Source organism: Oryza sativa, chromosome 8 (assembly GCF_034140825.1).
Source record: "Oryza sativa Japonica Group chromosome 8, ASM3414082v1".
Lineage (NCBI taxonomy): Eukaryota > Viridiplantae > Streptophyta > Magnoliopsida > Poales > Poaceae > Oryza > Oryza sativa.
Genome location: NC_089042.1, coordinates 12949287 through 12964545, shown reverse-complemented (window position 1 = coordinate 12964545; position 15259 = coordinate 12949287). Strand labels below are relative to the sequence as shown.

General features: G+C 36.8%; 2 long non-coding RNA genes across 2 annotated transcripts; both read right to left on the bottom strand.

Annotated features, from left to right (window-relative positions):
- Positions 1-7055: 7055 nt before the first annotated feature.
- Positions 7056-9908, bottom strand: LOC136351518 (uncharacterized). Its single transcript, XR_010734735.1, has 3 exons — positions 9464-9908; positions 8270-8356; positions 7056-7342 (listed from the first exon to the last, which is right to left on the bottom strand). It is a non-coding gene; the product is annotated as an uncharacterized lncRNA (long non-coding RNA).
- Positions 9909-12548: 2640 nt separating this feature from the next.
- LOC9268934 (uncharacterized) lies at positions 12549-14687 on the bottom strand. The gene is made up of 4 exons (XR_001547876.3): positions 14183-14687; positions 13184-13282; positions 12894-13080; positions 12549-12740 (listed from the first exon to the last, which is right to left on the bottom strand). It is a non-coding gene; the product is annotated as an uncharacterized lncRNA (long non-coding RNA).
- Positions 14688-15259: the final 572 nt, after the last annotated feature.

Genomic DNA, 15259 nt, shown 5'->3' with positions numbered 1-15259 from the left:
TAATGCTATTGTAGATATACGTACACTCCATATTTATGCTAGATGATTATGGATGTGAGATCACTCGATGTGAGTGATTGATGATTTGAGGGTGGAGACATGAGCGCCACCCGCCACACACAAACCTTTTGCGAAAACCAAAACTTAATACAACAAAACTATTTCGACTAGGGCGGCATGAATAGAATATGGGTGGGTCTAGAAATGGTTAGTCGCCGACCCAGGTTAGTTAAGGACCGAGTCAAGAAGCTATACGGGAAACGAAAAAAGTACGACCGCATTTCATGTGTATGGGCAGACCTGATGGATTAGGAAGCTCTCGTGGGGCGGCACCTCATTCATAGTAGTAGATATCCCATTTCCCGGGAGCGCCAGGACTCCCCTCACCATCCGGCAGTAGGGTTTTGGAGTGCTGGGGTGCAATGGGGGTTCATAGTCCTTGGAGCAGGTGCCGAAATGCGAGAGCGACTGAAAAGCCGGGCCGTGGCGAGTCTCATGTGTTGGGACTAGGCTCATGTGTTGGGCAAGCCGCGGAGTACGGGATTAAAATCGTACATCCACTGCAGTGTGAGTAAAGCAATCTATTCGAGTAGTCGTGCTCGCGGTTAATTAGCGTCGGGACCTGTACTACCATTGACTAGACTCATAGATTTTAATACTGCTTAGAGTAGATATGAGAGACATGTGAACCTTGCCCAAAGAGTGGGAAGGTTAGTATAGTAGAGTTGGTATAAGGTTAGTATAGTAGAGTTTCGCTTCCGTTGTTCTATCTATTGCTTGGGTATTTTGTATTGTAAGTGACCATGCTTGGTCTATTTCGGGACCCAATGAGGATACCCTTGTATTATTATCATAGAAACACCTATAAACAATGTCAGCTGTGATATACGACTGTGCTATGTGTGTACCATCTACTGATCCAGGGAATGGTACTATCAAAGTAATTTTTCGCAAATAACTGGCTGAATGTTAGTGGGCTGCACTAAACCAACCCTAGGTCTTAATGGTGGTCGCTAGGGTCCTTATGTCCTACAGTCGCCTAGCTCTGATACCACTCTGTGGGGACCCCTGGTTTTATACAACGGTAATCCCATGTGTTATATAGAACCATTGATTCTTACTACTCTTCCCTATCTCGAGGATTTTTGAAAAATACATTTACTAAATCTCGACTTACCCCAATATTCAAATACTCCTATATAGACCATAAGGATTAAGAATGAAGAGATAGATGATATGCTAGAGCCATCCCAATTACTAACCAAGTTGACTAAAGACACTAGATGCGTGTTGTAGATGTTGTATTGAGCATAAGCCGTTTCATATTACGAAAATTAATACGGGGCAGCAAATCATTGTTTTTGTAAGATACACTACAAGAAATATGACCTTCTATGACGAATTCCTCGTGACGTCGGAGCTATTCGTCACTAGCACATTTCATTTTATGATGATTAGTATGAGATGGGGTGGCTTAGTGACGAAAAAAAGGTGTTCGTCATTAATACCAACTAGAAATCGTCATAAAGTATTTCAATGGGACATCGTGGCGAATATTAATTTGTCATAAGGGGCACAAAGCAAACGGCATAAATTTATATAATGCATTTCTAGAAAAAATATATTAAAAGTTAAAGCAATTTAATCAAGTGAATTAATGAGGAAACTAAAAATTTCCTTTAAACATCATGGCCGGAAATATTTTTGTAATATTCTACGTGGTCTAACTAATTCTCTGAAATTTTCTATAAATTTTCGGTGCTCCATAACTAATTCTAATACCACAAAGTTCATTTAATCTATTAAAATAAATGGAAAACAAATTAAAATTCCTCTCTATCTCCTTGGGCCTTTTCGGCCCAAGTATTACTCTCTCCCTCCCTCAACCCGCAGCCTCTCTCTTCTTCCTCCTCTCTCTTCGGGCCGCCGGCCTAGCCCTTTTGATCCTCCCTCGCCGAGAAGTCTATTTTGCCTCCCTCCTCTCAATTCAAATAATTTTTCGGGTAGTAAATGATTTCAAATGAAAAAATTACCAACAACAAAGTTATATAACTAATCAAGATCTACAACTTTAGTTTTGGTCATTTTGATATATGGCTTTGTTTCAATAATTTGAATTTGAATTTTAAATTATGACAACTTCAAATAATGTTTTCAAATACTAAATGATTTCAACTGAAAAAGTCATCAACAACAAAGTTGTATAACTCATCAATATCTACAACTTTTGTTTTGGTCATTTTGCTATATGACTTTATTTCAATAATTTGAATTTGAATTTCAAATTATGACAACTTCAAATAATATTTTCAAATACTAAATGATTTCAACAGAAAATGTCATCAACAACAAAATTGTATAACTCATCAGTATCTATAACTTTTATTTTGGTCATTTCTTCATCCGACAAAATGATAGTAACATTGTTCACAAAATTTATATATCCCACTTATAGTTTATAAAACCATATGAGATGTGTAAAATTTGTGAACAATGTTACTGTCACTTTGTCAGATGAAGAAATGACTAAAATAAATGTTATAGATATTCATGAGTTATACAACTTTATTTTTATGACTTTTTCAGTTGAAATCATTTAATATTTTAAAATGTTGTTTGAAGTTGTCATAATTTGAAATTCAAATTCAAATTATTGAAACAAAGTCATATAGCAAAATGACCAAAATAAAAGTTATAGATATTGATGAGTTATATAATTTTGTTGTTGATGACTTTTTCATTTGAAATCATTTAGTATTTGAAAATATTGTTTGAAGTTGTCATTATTTGAAATTCAAATATTATATAGGTCAATCAAACTTAGATGGAGAAATAACCAAAATAAAATTAGTAGATCTCAATAAGTTATACAACTTTGTTTTTTTACAACTTTTTCACATAAGTTCATTTAGTATGATTTTTTTTTGTTTGTTACTTCATAATGATACAATAAAATAAAAAGAAAAGAAAGGTTAAAAAGAGATGGGATGAAAAAAGGCCTGTTATGGGCTAGCCCTTTTGCTCTTCCCTCGCCAAGAATTCTATTCTAGCTCCCTCCTTTCAATTAATTTCAAAATAATAAAACTTCGATTCGAATTTTATCATACTAAATAAAGTTATGCGAAAAAGTTGTCAAAAACAAAGTTGTATAACTTATTGAGATCTACCTATTTTATTTTGGTTATTTCTCCATCTGAGTTTGATTGACCTATATAAAATTTCAATTTCAAATTATAACAAATTCAAACAACAGTTTCAAATACTAAATGATTTCAAATGAAAAAGTCATCAACAATAAAGTTGTATAACTCATCAATATCTAAAACTTTTGTTTTGGTCATTTTGCTATATGACTTTGTTTCAATAATTTGAATTTGAACTTCAAATTATGACAACTTCAAACAACATTTTAAAATATTAAATGATTTCCACTGAAAAAGTCATAAAAACAAAGTTGTATAACTCATGAATATCTATAACATTTATTTTAGTCATTTCTTCATCTGACAAAGTGACAGTAACATTGTTCACAAATTTTACACATCTCTCTTATAGTTTATAAACTATATAAGTGTCAGGGTTATGGATACCACATACCTAATAGTAGTCGACTAAATCTCGGCAGGACCCACCACATACCATGTCCTATACGGAAACAACCTGTGGATATAGGAGGAGTTTCGGATAAGGGAAGACAACCAGAGTTCTACATGAAAACGACAAGGACTACTCGGATTGTATCTATGGGTATAAATACAAGGCCCCCTAGGAGGAGAGGGGACACACCCACCATGGAAGAGACCCACCATAGACGACAATCAACATACATGGAACAATAGATCAAGACACAAGATCAACATACAAGCCAACATACGCCAAGACAAGCCGCCAGATATCGACATCAGAGATACGCCTGGATCGACCCTATCCGGTACCTACAGAGGCCGACCGTAGGGATCTAGCGCTGTCTTTGATCTCTCCGGGCACGAACTCGAGGAGGAAGACTACCCTGTTGTCGACTACGAGTCAGACCTTCATACCGCCATGTCGACAATAGTTAGATAGGCTACCCCAAATATTGTACTGGTGTGATTATGGTGAATAAGAGCAATACCGGCTTCGGCTAACAGGATGTAGGGTTATAACCTGACAATTCAGGGGCCCGAACCTATATAAAAATCCTCGTCCCCGTCTCTTTTACCTCAGTCTCGCGTATATCCTAGTACCAACGATCCCCATACTATGCAAATACCGGAATCGCGACATCAAACGTCGACAATAAGATATATGTACATTTTGTGAACAATGTTACAAATCACTTTGTCGGATGAAGAAATGACCCAAATAAAATTTATAGATCTTGATGAGTTATACCTCTTTGTTATTGATGACTTTTTCAGTTGAAGTCGTTCACTAATAAAAAATTCTATCTGAAATTCGCAAACTTTGAATTTCAAATTTCAAATTATTCAAATAGAGTCAGATGAAGAAATGACCAAAATAAAAATTTTGCATCTCGATGAGTTCTACAACTTTAGTTTTGATGACTCTTCCATTTGAAATCATTTATTACCCCAATTTATATTCGAAGTTGTCAAATTTTGATAATTCAAAATTTGAATTGTTTAAATGAACTTATTTGTAAAAACGGCCAATACAATAGTTGTATATCTCAATGAGTTCTACAATTTTGTTGTTTATGATTTTTACATTTGGAACACAAAAATCAACCTAAAATTAAATTTAAAGTTCTCATAAGTTGAAATTAAAAAGTACAACATATTATTTGTATTTTTTTTGCCAAAAACAAAACAGTGGTTGCGAACGATAAATTTTCAGCGTGGCGGGAGTCAAAAATATTTCACGGTGAAATGACCATTTTGTCTAGGAAACTTGTATAATGTTTGCAATTTAGAAGATGATCATATGATATATGACTTGGTTGTGCTATGCTGTGTACAGGGACCCAGTTTCTTCTGGAGAATTTGTATGAGGTTTGTTTTCTAGGCTGTGATGTCATGACTGGTTGAGCCTGTCATTCAACTCATTAGCTATATATATCAGGGTAGTTTCCTCTTGGGTTATTGTCAAAATATTGGAGTTTACTCTTTAACCTATTCTTATAATGCAGGGAAACAACATGAATGAGATCATAAGATTTAACAAACAAAAACGCCATGGTTTGGTCGAGATGCTGAAAGGCTTTGTAAGAAATCAGGTAGAATCAATAAAAATTCAATTACAATGTTATTCTTTTGTCTGCTGTTGTGGATCCTTTCAATCTATTAATGAAAAGCAAATGATAAAAATGCATCTACTTCTGTATTCCAACAAAATTCCAATAGTATTGATATGTGATAAGTTCGCTTCCTTAGTTGTGATATGTGATGATTGATGCATTACTATACCAGTAATCCAACAAACTATATGCAGGAGGCGCGCCCCGTCATCTAGTTCTTGAAATGGGTGGAGGAGCTTGGGACCGTGACACTGTTATGAGTGCTCGGCGAGCTGCATACAACAATCCAGAACGGGCTATGGAGTATTTGTACACTGTAAGAATCATTTATGCTTACCTTCCATTTTTTCCCTGTCTTGTTGCTTGGACTTCCTAATGTGCTATTATGTCGTCAAAACTTTTAAAATAAATAAGGACTCTCAAAATTTTAAACTCATAGAAAGATGTTGTTAATCTGTGTTATTTAAGTTTTTGCAATTACTTGTTAAAAATAATAACAATAAACAGATCAAAAAATAATTTTAAGTGACATGGGCACTTCTTGCCATTCCTGCGTTGGTATGTGCTCTTGGACAACAGGAAACCACTTATTTCAAACAATTGTTGCGTCCTTTTCTCTCCTTTGTACTTATTTCTTCCACTTCAGCTGTTTCTCAGGCACAGTTTTGTCATGTAATGAGTCAATCGGTGACTAATATATTGCACTTTGTGTATTTGATATAGGGGGTTCCTGAGCAAGCTGAGGCCCCTGCCGCAGTTCAAGCACTTCCTATCCCTGCTGCAGTTCAAGCATTTCCCACGAGTGACCAACTAGTTGATTTGCTGATTTGCTGTGTTGTAAATTTTGTGTTGTATTGGATGTTTGTCGGGTTGTGTTGGATGCTAATTGGGCTGTAACCTTTGTGCTATATGGGTTGTTATTGTGTTTGGTTGTTGGGCCTATATGGGCTTAGCCCACTTGTTATTTGATACTAATATAACGAATATAATTTGATGGGCTGAAAATGGTGTGGTATAATGTTTGGGTCTATATGGGCTTTTGCAATGGACTTGGCCCATTTATTATTTCATATTAAAGCAAATGGATATAATAGAATTGGGCTGAAAATATGCTACACCATAGATAGGCCAGGCTAAAATCTAGTCGGGCTTGCCGTTGGGCTAAGCCCATAAACATGGTGCTCAATACATGTATTTTAATGGGCCATTAGATATTTTATGACGTTTTTTAGGCTAGATAATGACGAATATGAGCGTCACAAAGTTATGACGACATAAGGATCATCACTAGATTAATGACGAAAAAATAAGGTTTCGTCATAGAATGCCATTAGAGACGCATGATAGGTGACGAATGAATTTTCGTCACGCGAGCGTCGTAAATTACGGAACGTGGCGAAAAATTCAATGTTTGTGATGTAAATGAAGCATCATCTATCATAAGATCTCTTGTAGTGATAATTAGTAGCTCATCCCCTTCCCTTTTTGTGCTCATCAAGTGTATGAAACACATCACCCAAATAATTAAAACTACCTATTAAGTAGCTCTTTCTTTTAGAGATCAACTAGCAATAATCGCGCGCTCCGCTGCGCGTGCGCGTAAGATGATACATAATAGGTGGTTGTCAGTGATATTTTTAATCATACATAAGATGAAAAATTTATATGTAAGCGAGCACAAAGATATATTTATAAGTCTAAACTACTCAATGTGCCTGAGCCCTTACAATATAATTGTGGGAACACCCAATTTAGGCTTGGTGCCCCGAAAATCCACTCGTGATCGTCCAGGATTTCGATCACGCACAGATTGATATACAGAACAGCTTTCAATTATTTACACAAGTTTGTTCATACAAACTAATTATACAACTGTTAAAGGGTAAAAAGATTCAAACTAATATATCCTTATTTGAAATACAAGAAAATCCAAAGCTCTTCAACTACTAAAACTACTAAAACTACAACCAATAAACTACAACCAATAAACTCCAAAGAACTTCAAAGAACTCCACAGGCAAAAGCTCGAGTGTAGATTAGCCTAGAAGAAAAACTTGTCGTTGCCGTAGATCTCGCTGCCTTCCAGATTTCTTGTTAGTTTAACTATATGTCAAATTATGCAAGGGTGAGTACTTATGTACTCAGCAAGACATATTATAAATAATTAAGGTGAAGAGATATGAATACATAAATCAATAAGAAAGTAAATGAGTAATAAAATCATATATTAATCATATCCTCAAAACTTAAATTTTAAAACTACTTATACTTCAGGAGTAGGAATCACCCTGATGACACAACTCCAGAACCGGGAGTACGCCACATTCGAATGATTTAATTCACCTCTACAGAGACTGTCCAGCTTTACCCACACGATAAGAACAGTTTGCAAGACTGAAAACACCATAGCCGTTCAAAAGTCCCACTTACTACTAGTTACTGCACAGTGGGGTGTTGGTTCATCATAGTGGTCGAACTCTTGCCAGGCCTAAGACAAGGTATCTATATCGTCACACTTTCATGAATCCCACTGTTGTGAAACACTGCCCCCTAACTCCTTACGCATGTTCACCCCAACCGCTCATAGAGCCACCTAACAGTCTTTCATATAGTGGGACAATGTACTAGGCTAAGTCCAATTACTTGTCATGTGGATGGACGCAACTATATCACTTCCCATGGTATAAGGAGGGTAATTATAATCCGGTTAAACCACCCAAAACTTTCCAAACTCCCTGCACCAACAAACTTCATTATATATAACATTCAAAAATACCCATTTTAACCGGATTCCTAAGTTTGTAAAGATGTTTGAATAATAAATCACATAAAATGATGTTTAGTGTATCTTTCCATAATCTCATATAACAATGCTTAAAAGCATTAAATATCATTTTAAGCCACCACAATGTTATTCTAAAGTATAACATCTACCCATGAGATGTTAAAACAGTAAATATCATGCATCAAATTTAAATATGAAGATTATATCAAGTTTTCTATATGATCAAAATTTTAGTTATGTCTTGCCTTGCGCCTTAAGATTTCCTGCGGCTTCAGCGTAGCCATCTGGGTCCACGTCAGCTCCTTGGATGCCGATAGAACTTGTTGTACGGTCTAACGTACGAATACGAAAAAGATAGCAAATAAAGCCTATAAGCAAATTGCTACAAAGAAACGATAAAGCCAAGAAATAAATAAAATTGGAGCGAGGTGAGAGGAAAAAGGAAATGGGTTAAAAATAAACTTTTAACTTGAAGAAGAAAAGAGAGGTGATGGTTTCTATAGGTTGGAAATTGAATAAAATCGAAGAAAGGATAATTTTGGATAGGTGGGGTTTATTTGGTGGATTGGTTTCTAGTCGATGCTAGGGTAGAGTAGCACGACGGCTAGATATTTGGATTAGTTAGCCGATGCTAAAGATGGGCAGCATAACGGCTAAATATCGGCTCGTCTAGTCAATGCTACAGCTAAGTAGCACAACGACTAGTGAGTTAGGAGATTTGTGTGGAGGGGAACAGTGTTACTCTGCAGTCATGAGTGACAACAGAGCGGCTAGGGTTGCACATAGCTCAAGGACTAGTGTGCGGCGTACTGTGGAGGTTGAGGGAGTAGTGAGGCTCCGACCACTGTAAGCGTTGAGGGCTTGAGGCGTGGGGTGCGAAGAGCGACACTTCAACCTTAGGATTAGGTGATACCGGGTTTTACGACCAACGGTTTGACGTCGAGGTGTAAGACCACGCGAACGTCTCCATGGAAGGAGTAAAGTTCCAAGGCAGTTATTTGGTGGCTAAGGGATGGTTTTTTTTAAAAAAAAAGTATCAAATAAATTTGAATTCAAAAGGGGGTTTTAAAATAGATTAAAGAAATAAAATTTAAAATGGTATTTTAAAATAAAGAAAAGGGCATCTAAAGAAATTAAAGGATAATTTAATTTTTAAAAAGGTTTTTAAACGATAAATTTAAAAATTAAAGGGATATAAAGTAAATCAAATAAATTTAAAATAATTTTTAAAGGTTAATTAAAATAATTTAACATTAGAAAGTAAATAAATAAATAAGAAAAAGGTATTTAAATAAAATTTTAAAAATAGAAAATTTGGTATCAAAAGAGAGGGTTTGAAATTAGATGAATTTAGGTCAAAGAATTTTTGGAATTGGATCAATGGTTGGAGAGATATGGATGCTCAAAGATTGGAATTGGATAAAAGAAAATGGAATTACTTTATAAAAGGTGGGGCCCGCTTGTCATATGTTTCTTCTACCTCTTCTTCTTTTCTTCTGTCTGGCAGTCGAGAGGAAACAGAGGGGAGGGCGAGCGAGGTGCCAGCTCTCCGGTGGCCGGGAGGTAGGAACGCCGGTGGGAGATGGTGTTCCCGAGCAACGCGCACCCGGGGAAAGTGGTGGAAGGCGGAGGGAGAGAGGGAGATGGCCGGAACGGCGGTAGCAAAAGCTCAGACCGGCCGATAAGAGAAGGTGGTGGTGGCGGTTTATCTTAAGGTGGAGGGAGAGGGGAAAGGAAAAAAATGGAATCACCTCGACGAGGCGGAGTTGGTGGCGCGAGGGTTTGTCTTGCGAAGCTCCGGTGAGGGAGATCGGCCAGTGGTACTAATGGCCGGACATGGGAGAGAAAGAGAGAAAGAGAGCTTGAGGAAGTCGGTTTGTGTGTGGAGGAAGAGGGGACCTCGTCGTCCTTTTATAGGCGGCGAGAGGCGGTGGCGTAAGGCGGTTGCGGAGGAGGAAGATAAGGAGAACTCAGCGACGGCGGCGTGGAGAAGTGGAGCACGGCGCCAGCTCTGTTCGTTGATTGGTTGGTGATGGCGGTTCGATTCGGCGGCTGACGTCGGCGGCGTGACGTCGCAGCTGACGTTGGTGACGGATCCTTCGCCTCGAAGGCAAGACGACGGCGGCGGCGCAAAACGGCGGGCGGCATCGGGAAGTGGCGAGACGGCGGCGACGGCGGCGCCCTGTGCGTGCGCCAAGTGCGCCCACAGGAGGAGGGAGCGGCTCGGCCATGGGCCGGCTTGGCTCGGCTCGGCTGGGCTGACAGCCCAAGAGGGAGGAAGGAGACATGTAGACTTGTGCTGATTGGGTTAATTGAAGGGAATTTGGCCCAAAATGAATAGGGGTTTTATGAATTTTGTGTGGAGGGATTTGAAATGGAATTTCAAAGGAGATGAAAACTAAGGGAAAATTTGAATGGAGGGTTTTAATAGATTTAAAAGAGAAATATTTGGGGGTCTTTTGAATAAGGGTTTTAAAGCAAAAGGAGTTTGAAATATTTTTTAAAATAAAATCAAAGATATTTATTTTAAAATAAAAATAAAGATGCTCCAATCTTTAAAAGAATTCAATAAGGATCAAAATGCTCCAATTTTATAGAATTCAATAAGAACCAAATATAAAAATTGTCACAAAAGATTTTCTTTAATATTTAAAATGTAAGATTGAAATAATCAAATGGGAGGAAAAGGAACACAAATAATTGATCTTCTAACTTTAGATAAATTTTGGGATGACGTCAAAAATAGATGGGGGTAAATAATTAGGATTTTAGCCTCCAAAATATGTGGTATGGATTCTTGATGAAATATTTGTGGCTAAAGGAAGTTGGACTTTGAATAGAAGGGATTGGAAATAAGTTTCTTAGCACAAGAGCAATCACTCAATTATTTGTGATAGTATAGTTCTTGTGCCGAGGAGGAAATCAAGCCATAGGAATCAAACAGGTGGCTCGATCAAAATAGGAACTTGACCCTAGAATATTTTGGATCGATGTAGAGGAATTAAAGGTTTTTCGGGATAGGTTTAGATAGAGGTGTGATCCAAAATAAATTCCAACAAAAAGGGAGTTATACCGGTTTAGTCCCAAAGATAAAAATGGTTAATGGGATATAACAGAGAGTCGGGTCAATCGGGGAAATATTGGCCCAAGCTAAATAATAGACTTTGAAATCTTGAATGGATAATTTAGATAAACGATATTTCAAAGGGGAAATATTTGTGGAAGATAAAACTAAAATTGGTGGTAGTGTGGTAAACTCTAAATAAAAAGGTATTAACTCTAGAGAAATTGATATTTCATGTGCTCTAGAGATGGTTGAACGGGAATTGAAAGGGTATTTGTTGGAGGTGTTCGGGAATGGATTCAAAGGAAATATAATTTAGAGCCAAAGTTAGAGATTACAGAAAATAAATGGAAAGGTTTTATAAAATTTAAAAGAGCGATTAACTTTGCAATTAAAGTTTATGTCCAAAATAAAAGAAAAGATTAAAAGCAATATCACTCCAACGCAAGAATCGAGAAGAGCATGACTTAAAAATAATTCGCAAAAATTTTTCCCTGAAATTTTGAGTCCGTTTCAATAATGATTGCACACGGCTGGCACATGACACATTCATCTGGTGAACAAAATATATACTCATCTCCAGATTCCTGTAAAAAAAACATATCTCCAGACTCCACATATATAGCATGGGCATTTTTTGGAATCCCATATGCCATCAGCTCCAATCTTTTTGGTTATCTAGTTAACTACAAACAAAGGACTTTCAGAAAAGACAAACCATTAATAATATTGATTGGTACCATCAGAGAATAAAAGGAGATCATAAATAAGATGGTTAATATCAAGAACACATAACCCATAAGCACATACTAAAGTTGGTGATTTCTCAACCTGGTGATAACAATTGAGAAGAGTATGAATCTACTACAGACATTGCATCTCTTGATCTGTCTCTGCTCACAGTGCTACATATATATATATTGCATTCTAAAATAGTAAATACTATCTAAATGCCCAAAATGTAGATAAAAAAAAGAAAACATTGGACTATTCATATCAACAATTTTAGCCATTTATATCTGGTATTGATACTACCATCTATATTTAGGGCATGTCTCAACATGCTGCCAATTATCTTGTTATACAAAGAGCTTGAACTGAGATAATGAAGAGATCGTAAAAATGTGTATTTGTGGTCTATTAAATTCTGGCCAATATCAAAATCTCGAACTGAAATATATATATTTTTAACCATTGTAGTTGTTTCAATATAATTCCCGGGATAATGGAGCCTACTCCAGATATGATGGCTAAAAGACTTGTACCTCAATATAACATCGTTACTTTAAAGACGCCACAATTATCTGTCTAAACTGAAGCCTGAAGACCATGAGGTTCATCTCTTTGAAAATGAACTCCAGTATCCAAATAAATATAGGGGCAAAAATAGGGGAGCAACAAATCAATAAAAAATCAAACAGAGGCAAATGCACTGGAAGGAACATACTGGCACATTCGCATTCCTTGGTAAGAAATAAAGGAATTATAGAATATATAGCTTTGCATTAACCAAGTGGCTTAAGTATAAACCAACTGGCTTGTTATAAACTAACAATATTATCTGAATATCATCTAATACAATGTTCAACCATACTTCAGATTTTTAAGGTAGGAAAAATGTACTGACCTCCCTCCTTATTTAGGGTGAACACCTTATTCCGAGTCCATGTATAGATCAAGAATATAGAGAAAATACACTGAGAACTAAAATGCAAAGAAGGCAGGAAGAACTGCCAACCTAATGATCTATCATACATATATCAGGAAAGTGAGCTAGTAAAAATGGAGATATAAACAAATGGTACCTTTGGACTGGCCAAATTGGAACGCTGGATGCAATAATATGTCAGGATTGTCAGGTTCACCGAGAATCTTTGATGTCATCAGAAAATTTAAGCTTTGCCGGGTCATATGTAATACTTCCAGATTCAAGTCCATGTTTAGTGTGTTCTATTTCTTGCTGACAGCGCTACTCATTTCCCGTTTGCACACCTGATAAGAAGCACAGAAGGGAACTTATTACCAAGGAAGAAAGCTGAAGAACTTAGTTTAACATAGCTTGCATGTTCCATTTGGAAAATAAAATTGGCTTCACCTTTACACTCACTATAACAACAAAAATAACCGGCATGTATCATGGAACTATAATAATGTGATGAGCAATCTGACGACCACATGTACACCCGAGAGAAGACTGTCCAGACCTCCAAACAGAAAATAACCTCATGAATACTTTGGATGGGAAAAATATTGTTCAGTAGGTGCCAACAAACTAAAACGGTGAAATGTAAAAGGCGTAGAAGTTGGTAATATAAATTACTTCCAATAACCAAATAGAACAGTACATAACAGACCTACAACATATTTCTTTGGTTCAAAGCACATTGTAGTCAATATGGCAAATTTTGGTTGTATCAAATATTGAGAAAGCCTATGGAAACGGAAGTCATGGTACTAATAAACCTGATATGCAAAATGTAAGAACTAACCAATTCAAATTACAGATGGATATTTTGTATGCTTAGACAATGGGTAATTCTAAAGATAAAATACAACATTGCAGTTATTATTATAGATTAATGATAGGCATATATGTCACTCTTGTGTTCCCAACCAAAAGTACATAGAGAGACTATGGCAACAGTTCGTATTAATACTGCAACACTAATGTGCAAACAGGTAAAACTAATTGTATAGACAAATGATCTATTAAAACTCATGCTCAAAGAATGAAGAAGAGCATCTAGGAGACAAACCAAATCATAATATCAATACACTCGATTCATATACAATATATGCATGACAGAAGGAGATGATTTGATCTGTAGCTGGGTGGTGATGTTTAAACATTAGTACTGAATAATCTAGCATTCTAGCCTGCACTCCCTTTTTTCTTTCCTTCCTACCAATCATGTGAAACTCACAATGAGCAGCAAATCAAGAATAGAGAGCAGGGGCTAGAACATATATGTATATATGCATATAATAGGGAGAATCAATGTTTTAGCAGTAGTCATGTGGAAAGAATGAAGAACATCTAGGAGAAAAACCGAAGCACAATGTCCCAATTTACTTGCAGCCGTCGTCACCATACCTTGCCATAGTCTGTGCCTTTCTGCCGTCGTCGCCATACTTTGCCATAGCCCATGCCTTGCCGCCGTCATGGCTTTGGTGCCCAAGCTGCTGCTCTTGCTCTCCCCATCCTCCTTGAAACCGGTCGGCACGTGTCCTCCTCGTACCAAATCCAGCAGCCCCTGAGCTGGATCTGGCACCGAGGGGAGGTGAGCGGCGTAGAGAACGGGAGGAAGAGGGTGGAGAGCAGCGTTGTATTGCCGAAGAGGGCCACGACCGAATCCGCCATTGGAAAATCGAGGGAATCGGACCTGGGACCGCATCAGGCATAGAGGATAGGGTGAGAGAGAGGCTAACGTGGAGATGAGATGAAAGAGGAGGAGAGGGTGCAGTGGCTTGCACCACTCTCGTCATTGCACCCCTCTCGTCCGGGCAACCGACAATCCACCAGCGAGGAGGCCGCCGTTGCCGGATCTGGAAGCCCTGCCTTCCTCGCCGGCGAACATGACGGGCCTACCTGCCGGCGCGGGAGCGAGGTGTGATTTTCGTCTTACGATTTATAAATTATTTAATAAATTGTTGTATGAATTTATATTAAATGTTTATTAATTTATGAGTTAAGTTAAATGTGGGAAATAAAATTTCCTAAATATAAAGCATGGATGAATTTAATTTTTATTAAATTCTCCATGATTAATTATACTCTCTGGAATTTTCTCAGATTTTTCAGAGCTCAATTATTAATTTTAGTAATACAAAAAACATTTCATTAATTAGTTAATCAATAAGATAATCATGAAATGATCTATTTGTAATTTTGATAAGTGCTTTGCTTGTTTAAAAATCCTTAAATTATAAATTGAATTTTTATAAATGATCTTAAAGGCCTAAAAGAAAAGATCTAAGTTTAGTTTAATAAATATCAATAAAAATGGGCTAGATAAAATTTTGGTAAATACTTATCTTGTTTCTATAGTTCCTAGATTTTTATGGGATATATTTGAGCCAAGGAAGTATTTTTAATAAATGGAATTGCATTTCATGAATAAATTTAAATAGAAAAGGTTTTTAAATCTCCTTTTCGGCTTTGGGCCAAAAG